This window comes from Orycteropus afer, unplaced genomic scaffold (assembly GCF_000298275.1).
Source record: "Orycteropus afer afer isolate SDZICR_OR568_19922 unplaced genomic scaffold, OryAfe1.0 scaffold00014, whole genome shotgun sequence".
NCBI classification, from domain to species: domain Eukaryota; kingdom Metazoa; phylum Chordata; class Mammalia; order Tubulidentata; family Orycteropodidae; genus Orycteropus; species Orycteropus afer.
In genome coordinates, this window is record NW_006921601.1 from 576,410 (window position 1) to 585,318 (window position 8,909).

At 38.8% G+C, this 8,909-nt stretch overlaps 2 pseudogenes; both read right to left on the reverse strand.

Annotated features, from left to right (window-relative positions):
- Positions 1-721: 721 nt before the first annotated feature.
- Positions 722-3,024, reverse strand: LOC122151390 (annotated as a pseudogene).
- A 4,248-nt stretch (positions 3,025-7,272) lies between these two features.
- LOC103208393 lies at positions 7,273-8,220 on the reverse strand (annotated as a pseudogene).
- Positions 8,221-8,909: the final 689 nt, after the last annotated feature.

The following is an 8,909-nucleotide window of genomic DNA, read 5'->3' on the forward strand; positions in this document are numbered from 1 at the left end:
AAACTGTTTTCCCTAGTGACTGCACCATTTCACATTCCCACTGACAATGCATGAAGTTTCCAATTTCTCCACATCCTGGCCAACACCTGTTATTTTCCATTTTCTGATAATAACCATCCTAGTGAGTATATCTACCTTATTCTTGTGGGTAAACTTCTTTCAGTTTTTCAAGACATGTCACATAAATTAACTCTTCCAGGAAGATTTTCTTGAGTCCCAAAGAATGGTTACACATGTCTCTTTTGCTCTTCCCTAATGTCCTCCCCTAATCACTGCAATACATGAGATCGAATCAATCTGTGTGAGTCGTCCATGAGTGTGGTTTACTTCTGCTAAGCTGTAAGCTTCTTGAGTAAGCAGTGTGTGCACTCATACTTATCTCTACTCCTAGTTTGTATGCACTGTCTTCTGTATATATTACAAATTTCTCACAATTTCTAATTATTTTTCTAGTTAGAATAATTCATCTCTGTTTTCACATCCTTCTTCCTGATACAACAGTCTTTGCATCTCCTGTTCCACAAGCAAAGATGTCATCAAAGAAATTTTTATATAGAAAACCACTTATTTCATATAGATTATGGCAATTCCCTGGTATGCAAAAGCAGCCATGGACAGTTCTTGTTTTACATAGTATTTTATTTTTATTCTTGTTATCTTTATAGACACTATGAATTTATTTCAAATTTTTCATTGCTCAATTGGCCATCATTCTGAACCCTTAGTGGAAATAGGAGTTTGACTTTTCTCTGATTTGCTTAGTCTTCACTTCATAGAAAATGGGATCGAGTGAAGGTGGGAAAACAATATAGAGATTGGCAAACATGATGTGGAAAGAGCAGGAGACACTGAGTCCAAAGTGGTGGGCAATGGAGAAGAAGGCAGATGAATAAAACATGAGGTTGACACAGACATGAGAACCACAGATGCCACTAGTCTTCTGGTCAGCATCTTAAGAGAAGAGAGAAAGCACAAAGGATGAGCATGTAGAAAGTAGATGTTAGAATCAAATCTAAGATGATGGTCATAATGCAAAAAAAAAAAAAAACTATATATATATGTAAATGGAGATATCAGCACAGGCAATCTGGTATCTTGAGAAATACCCATAAGCTCAAAGCATGTGTGGGGAATGATGCATGTCCTGCAGAAAGACAGGCATGTCAGCAAGAGTCCAGTCATTCTGAGGCATGTCATTCTGGCAGACAATTCAGAAGGAGATGCCTACCACAATCTTGAGGATGATCTTGGGGATGGGTCAAATGCTGGTCTAGCTCAAAGGGGAGCAGATAGACACATAGAAATCAAATGTCATGACCACTATGACAGCTGAACCCAGAACACTGTTGAAGTGGAGGGGAAAAAAAATTCAAAAAGCATCCAGGAAAGGTAATTTCTCAAGGCCCAAGCCAAAGCATGCTCAGTGTTTTAGGCATAACTGTTGTAGACAAGACCAAGTCAGTCACAGGTAGCATGGAGAGAGAAAAAACATGAGTTTGTGAAGACTATGCTTTACTGCAATGAAACAGGGTAATTTCCCACAACAGCCACAATGCAGGTGACACAGAAGAGAATTTCAATCCACATGAGGAATTGCTTCAGACCCAGAATGTCTACAATAATGAAGAGTGGAGTTTAACTTCCAAAGCTGACAATGACCATTGCAGACTGGGATAACACAAATCCCAGGTCCTGAGGACAGAGACCGATGATGGAAAGTTAAGGCCACTTGAATCAATCTCTCTTTCAACCAATCATGATTATTGACTCTTACAGATAAGGTGCCATCCAAAGTGGAATATCTTTGAGAGTGAAAAAAGACAAGGTTAATAATAATAGTATGTAACATGTAGTGTAGTGCTTGAGGCTACTAACTAGAAGGCTGGAGGTTCAAACCCATCAGCCACTCCTCAGAAGGAAAGTTGGGCAATCTACTTTCGTAGTGATGCCTTGGAAACCCAAGGAGGGGTAACTATGAGTCAGGTCCAATTCGACAGCAGGTAACAACAGCAACAACAACATGCATATTCAAGGACTACCCCCAGACACACTGGCATATATGTCTTACCTAACCTCTCCATGCCATTCTACCTGAGAAGAACATATTTTCCCTTCTAGCTAACTACTCTGGCTTATAACATTTTTTTTTTTTTGTCATGTAGTGTTATTTTAATTGGACACCAATTAATATGTATCTTAAGCAGATACATATTAGTAATTTTTTGTATAATTATCAAATGGTTACACTGATAATATTTTTACTAAGCCGTTTCCTTAACTCTAGGGAAAATTTCAGTGTATGAATATCTAGTAAGTAATGAGTTATGTATGTGCATAAATCAATTCAGAAAAGACTATTTAATCATTTTACCTACAGTGACAAATTTATAATATTATTAGTGATTATTATCAAGCATATGATAACACATGAACAGAAATGTTCCTCTTTAAGGGAATTTAGAAGCCTTCAATATCCAATCCTCCCTGTGTCTACTAGAGGTTACTATCTCTACTTGTTATTTTTATCAATATAATATTTCATCAATGTACTATTATTTAAAATCATCAGGAATGGCTTTTCAGGAAGGGCTAGTTAATGTAGTGCTTAAAAACATAGATTCCAAAGCCAGACTGTCTCCTTTCAAATCCCAGCCCAGTCATTGACCTTAGACAATTTTCCTAGCCTCTTTGTGTCAGTTTTCTCATCCATAACATATTGTTGCTGTTGTTGTTGCTGTTAGCTGCTGTTGAGGTCCCCAGCTCAGGGGACCTCAAGCACAACAGAACAAAATGCTACCCAGTCCAGTGCCATCACTACAATCTGTTGTGGATTGAAAACACAGGGTTTTCACTGGCTGATTTTTGTTGGGGTTTTTTTGGTTTTCCAGTTTGTAAAACTTTACAAGGAAGCCTTCCAGATTGACTACAATCACACTTCTCCCTACCTGCTGTGCCCTGACACAGGTTAACAAGGCACACTTTTCCAGGTGTTGGTGCATTAAGTTTATATGCCTTTATGGTCATCATTGAATGAGGTCTGCTCTGTGGATATCCTTCTCTGCCCTAGGAAACTCCCCTACCTGATTACTGTGGAGCATAGATTTGTTGTTTCAGGTCAATTCTATTGCCATCCAAACCCCTATTTCAACTCAAAAACATAATCCAGCTGAGTTCCTTCACTGTGCGGCTGGGAGTCACTTAGAACTCATGAAATAAAAAAGTTCTCTATAGAACTCTGCCCGAGCACACTTGCTCCTCCAAAGAAATGGTTTTCTAGCAATGTGGATTGCAAGCAATTTGTTGTACATAACAATTTGTTCTTAGAAACACTATCACTCAAACTATCTGCATCAAAAGAAGATTGTTTCTTTATGGACAGACATCCTCTTAGTAGCCACAGAGACCCCAAAGTACATACTCTCCAACAAACACACACTCATAGTACATTTAACATTGGACACACCATAACCTATACTTAGATCTTCTCATTTTATCATCATATATTTTATATACACGTAATCAACTCCTCTTCTCACTCTCTCCTTCTGAAGCATAAACAAATTCATACAAACACACTTGTACACAGAGGATATTTATCACAAAGAAGGTATAAGAAAAATATTTCATAGCTGGGTCAGGCACCACTACATGCCATGCAAAATCCCAAAAACTTTTCTCACAGAATTTCTCGTTTACTAAATCCTATACCTGCTCTCTTTTCCAATAATGTTTTCCATTGTGATTACATAGAAAGCTATTAATACTATACAAATACAGCAAGGTCAAGGACTTCCTGTAGCAGTACTAAGAAGAAGTTCCATGATAATAAAGACCTCACACTTATTGGATTTCCATATTTGTTCAGAGTAGGTAGTCAATCAGTGTTTGCAATTATTATAATAGTAGAAATATTACCTTCTATTTACATCAAATTTTATAGACTGTAGTGACCATTATAATATGAGTTAGAAAATCATATAATATTGCTTGATGCATCTGGGAAAGGCCTGAAATGTAGATTTGTATCAATTAAAAACATGCTCACTCTCTCAACACCCACTCTCCTCTCACACCATCTTGTGGCCAAAGTCTTACTAGGATTACAGCATAAGATAGTGAAGAAAACAGGCAATATTGGATTGCTGAATTTTAAGAATCACTTTATTAGCTTAAGCTGACATCAAAAGGCAATATCAAAACAAAATAATATGACAAAAGTTTACCTTGGATTAAAACCTCTTCTTTACTACAGTATTTTCACAAATTGCTCTCAGGTCAGACTCCTCACTTCAATACTGTTCCATCATCAACAAACTCCACAACCCATGGCAAGCATGTTTAATAGAAAAGGGAAAATAAGGATTGGCAAATCTAACTGCTACCATTAATTTACTCTTGTTATATTGTTTAGATAATTCCTTTATTCATGTAGAATATTTGGGCAAAGTATGGTTATTCTGAGTAGAATCTATAATGCCAAGTAGCAGAGGTGCATTGATTCATATGTGGAGCCGATGGTATTTGAACCCTTTCATGTCCCAATTTTTTCTGCTTTGAATTTTTGTTGATATTGTGTGTTTTCATAGGAGCTCTGGTAGCACTTGACTGCTACCCAGAAGGCTGGTGGATAAAACCCATCAGCCACTCTTCAAAAGGAACCTTGGGCACTCTACTTCCCTAGTGATACTGCCTCAGAAACCTAGGGAGGTGTCGATATGTGTTGGATCTGACTCAACGGCACATAACTACAACAACAACAAGAAGTGTTTTCATTAATGGAAGGCATGATGAATCAAAGAGCAATTCTGAAATTTTGTTATAAAATACAGATTTTGATGCATATCGTTTGGGACACATAGGTATATGTCTCTCTGGAGTTGGGGGACAGATAGGGTTCATGGGACACATGTGTCCCTCTGGATTTTGCATCATCTTCTAGATCCCTTGACAGGTGCACACAATTTAGTGGGCCTGAAAATGGGGTATTCGTGAAAATATGGAATCATCACGGTAAAGGCAACTTCCAACTAATGCACCAAACACACTGCCATTGAATTGATTCCAACTGATAGCGACAGACTCATAGTACAGAGTACAACTTCTCCACAGGGTTTCCAAGGCTGTAAATCTTTACAGAAGAAACTGCCTCACCTTCTCCAGCAGAGTCAGTGGTGGGTTACAACTGTTGATCTTTTGGTTAGCAGTTTAATGTTTTAACCACCATTCCACCAAAGCTCTTAAACAAGGCACAAGAATCTGGAAATATCCTTACATGGCTTATCTCCCAGTTAAAAAACAAAAAAAGAAAAATGTCTTGCAAAACCACACCTGCAAGATGCATTGCTTCATACCATACCCTATGAAAACAGTAATTTGAGTCATTTCTTCCACTTCAAGCAGTTATACAGGTCCCCTTCTGATGGCTGCATGCACTGTCAGTGGGAAAGCAGCTGCTCAATAAATCTCAGAGGTGGAAAGTGTAGGTGGGTGCTACATGTCCCACAGGTCATGAAAGGGTTAATATGGATAATCTCATATATGTTAGCGCTCCCAAGATTAAATAAAAATATACCATAAAGACAGATAATTCAAGTGATTATGAATATAAATAAACATGTAGTGATTTTAAAACATTATTTATGCCACTCCCTTTAAGAAGTGTGGCTTAATTTCTTGCCTCTTGAGTGTAGGTATGACTTAGTGACTCATCTCTAATGTATAGAATATGGTGAATATGACAATGTGTGAGGCGTTTCCTCCTTTCTCTTGGATTGTCCAGTCTGGATGAGTCTGGCCAAAGTGTTGTGAGAATATTCAAACAGCCTCTGGAAAGGACTGTCTGGGGAGGAACTGAAGCCTCCCCAACTAACAAACAACACTATTTGCTAACAAACAACACTATGTGAGTGACCATCTTGGAAGCAGATCCTTCAGGCCCAGGCAAGTCTTCAGTTGCCTGTGACCCTAGTTACATCTTCACTGCCACTTCATAAGAGACCACAGCCAGAATTACCTAGCCAAAGGGATTCCTTAATTCTAGACTCACAGAAACTGAGTGCAAAAACAAATGTTTGTTGTTGTTTTAAGCTGTTAGTTTTGAGGTAATTAGGATACATTGATCATAGCATTTCCCTCCTCCTTCTCTCAACCCCTACTGCCCAAATGTGTCTCAAACTTGATTTTGCTTTCCAGCCAAGGACTTATGGTCTTTATTTCCACAAGATCACCAGGCTATACTCTTCACAGGAGCAAATATTCAGGTCCTATCTCTTTCAGAGTAGCTACTAGATTTGAGCCATCAACCTTTCAGTTAGCAGCTGAGCACTTATCCATTGTGCCATGAAGACTGCTTTTAAGAATCTTAGCATATATCAGTATCCTACTTGTACATTTCCCTTATACCACCGTAAACAGATCTTGTTATTTAAAACAGATGTTGAAAGATTTTTGTGGAAGTGGAACTTTCAGAGTGAATTATAGTAAATCATAAAATAAACAATACTTGTTGTTGTTGTTGTTATTTGCCGTCGGGTCAGCCCCAACTCATAGCAACCCCTCCTTGGGTTTCTGAGGAAGTATCACTGCGGAAGTAGGATTGCCCAACCTTCCTTCCAAGGAGTGGCTGGTGGGTTTGAACTGCCAGCCTTCTGGTTAGCAGTCAAGTGCTTAGGCACTATGCTACCAGAGCTCCCAACATTAATATTATCATCAATATATTAAATATCCTTTTCTAGTCCCTTAATAAGATATTTCTCACTGGTCTCTGTCCTTTTAGTTTCCCTGTCTCACCTATGACATATTTTCTTTCATCATAGTGACAAATATCCAACTTATAAATTGCTATTTTTTTTTCCAATTAGAGTGATTTAGCTCTCTGTTTTTATCACCTTCTTCCTGATGATATCGTGTGTATTCCCATATTCCACAAGCAAAGATGTTTTTGAGGAAATTTTTATAGCGAGACTTATGTCTTTCATATAACCAATAAACCAATTGTCCATGGCAATCCTATGTGTGTCAGAGTAGAACTGTGTTCCATATGGTTTTCAGTGGCTGATTTCTTAAATAATAGATAACAGGCCTTTCCTCCCAGGCACCTGTCAGGGAATTCAAACCTCTGCACTTTCCATTAGTAGCTGAGCAAAGTAACCATTCCTGGTATTCAAAAGCACCTATAACCAATCCATGTTTAGATACCATTTGCTTCTTTATTCTTTCTATATTTATATACAATATGAAGTTACACTACCCTTTCTGTTGTCCAGTAGACCATCATTCTGTAACCTTGGTAGAAAAGAGGAGTATGACCTTATCTCTGATCTGCTTGGTCTTTACCCCATAAACAATAGGATTGAGGGCAGGTGGAATAACAATGTAGAGATTGGCAAACATGATGTGGAATGTGCGGGAGACATTGTGTCCAAAGCGATGGGCAAGGATGGAGAAGAAGGCAGGTGTATAAAACATGAGGATGACACAGACATGAGAACCACAAGTGCCAAGAGCCTTCTGGCGGGCATCTTGAGAGGGGAGACGAAAGACAGCACAGAGGATGAGGGTGTAGGAGACGCCAATTAGAATTACATCTGAGATGACTGTCATGATAGGAACACAAAAGCCATACCAGATGTTGATGGAGATATCAGCACAGGCAAGCCGAGCAACACCTATATGCTCACAGTATGTGTGGGGAATGATGCGTGTCTGGCAGAAAGGTAGGCGTGTTAGCAAGAACACAACTGGCAAAATGATGCAGAAGCTTCTGAAAGAGATACCTACAACAATTTTCAAGATAGTCTTGGAGGTCAAGATGGTGGTGTATCTCAAGGGGGAGCAGATGGCCACATAGCGGTCAAAGGCCATGGCCAGCAGTATAGCTGAGTCTAGGACAAAGCTGTAATGCAGAAAGAATAATTGGGTGAGACATCCAGGAAAACTGATTTTCTGGGGACCAAGCCAAAAGATACTAAGGGCTTTGGGGACACATGTGGTAGACAGTATGAGGTCAGCAGTAGCCAGCATGGAAAGGAAAAAGAACATAGGTGCATGAAGACTGCGCTCCACTGCAATGAGATAGAGAAGGACACTATTGCCCACAATAGCTGCAATATAGATAAAGCAGAAGGGGATGCTGATTCACACGTGGGACTGCTCTAGTCCAGGGATGCCCAGAAGGGTAAATGGGCCTGCATTGCTGTGGCTCAGGTTGTACATGGCCATTATGGCCATTGATGTTTGATTGATTAGCTTCTTGTCCTAGAAACCAATTGAATATAATATTAGAAAATTCTATAGTCATTATTTCTTCACCCCCTCAACCCCACCAACCCTTCCCCAGGCTCTTCACTTCAGTCTACTATGAAAAAACCTCCCTTTGCTATTATGAGAAATGCTCATTTTTGTTGACATAGACTTCCTTAACTCAATGTTCTTTTTTTTTTTTTACCTTTTCTTAAAAATACATAGGTAATAACCCAAAATGCACAAATAGCAGAAGATAAACTGGACGATTGGTATCTTTTAAAAGGTAAATTCTTATGTGCATCAAAAGACTTCTCCAAAAGAGTAAAATGAAAAACTACAGGATGGGAAAAAAAAAAGTATTTGGCAATGACATATCTGACAAAGGGCTTATCTCTAAAACTTACAGAAAACTCCAACACCTCAACTTTAAAAACAAACAATCCAATTAAAATTTGGGCAGAAGATATGGACCAAAGAAGATATTCAGGCAGGCAACAAACACATGAAGAAATGTTCACAATCATTAGCCATTTTGCTTTACCAAAAACCAAACTCACTGTCGTCAAGTTGCATCCAACTCATAGTGACCCGTCCTTGGGTTTCCGAGTCAATATCTCTATGGAAGTAGATTGCCCAATCTTCCTTCTCCGAGGAGTGGCTGGTGG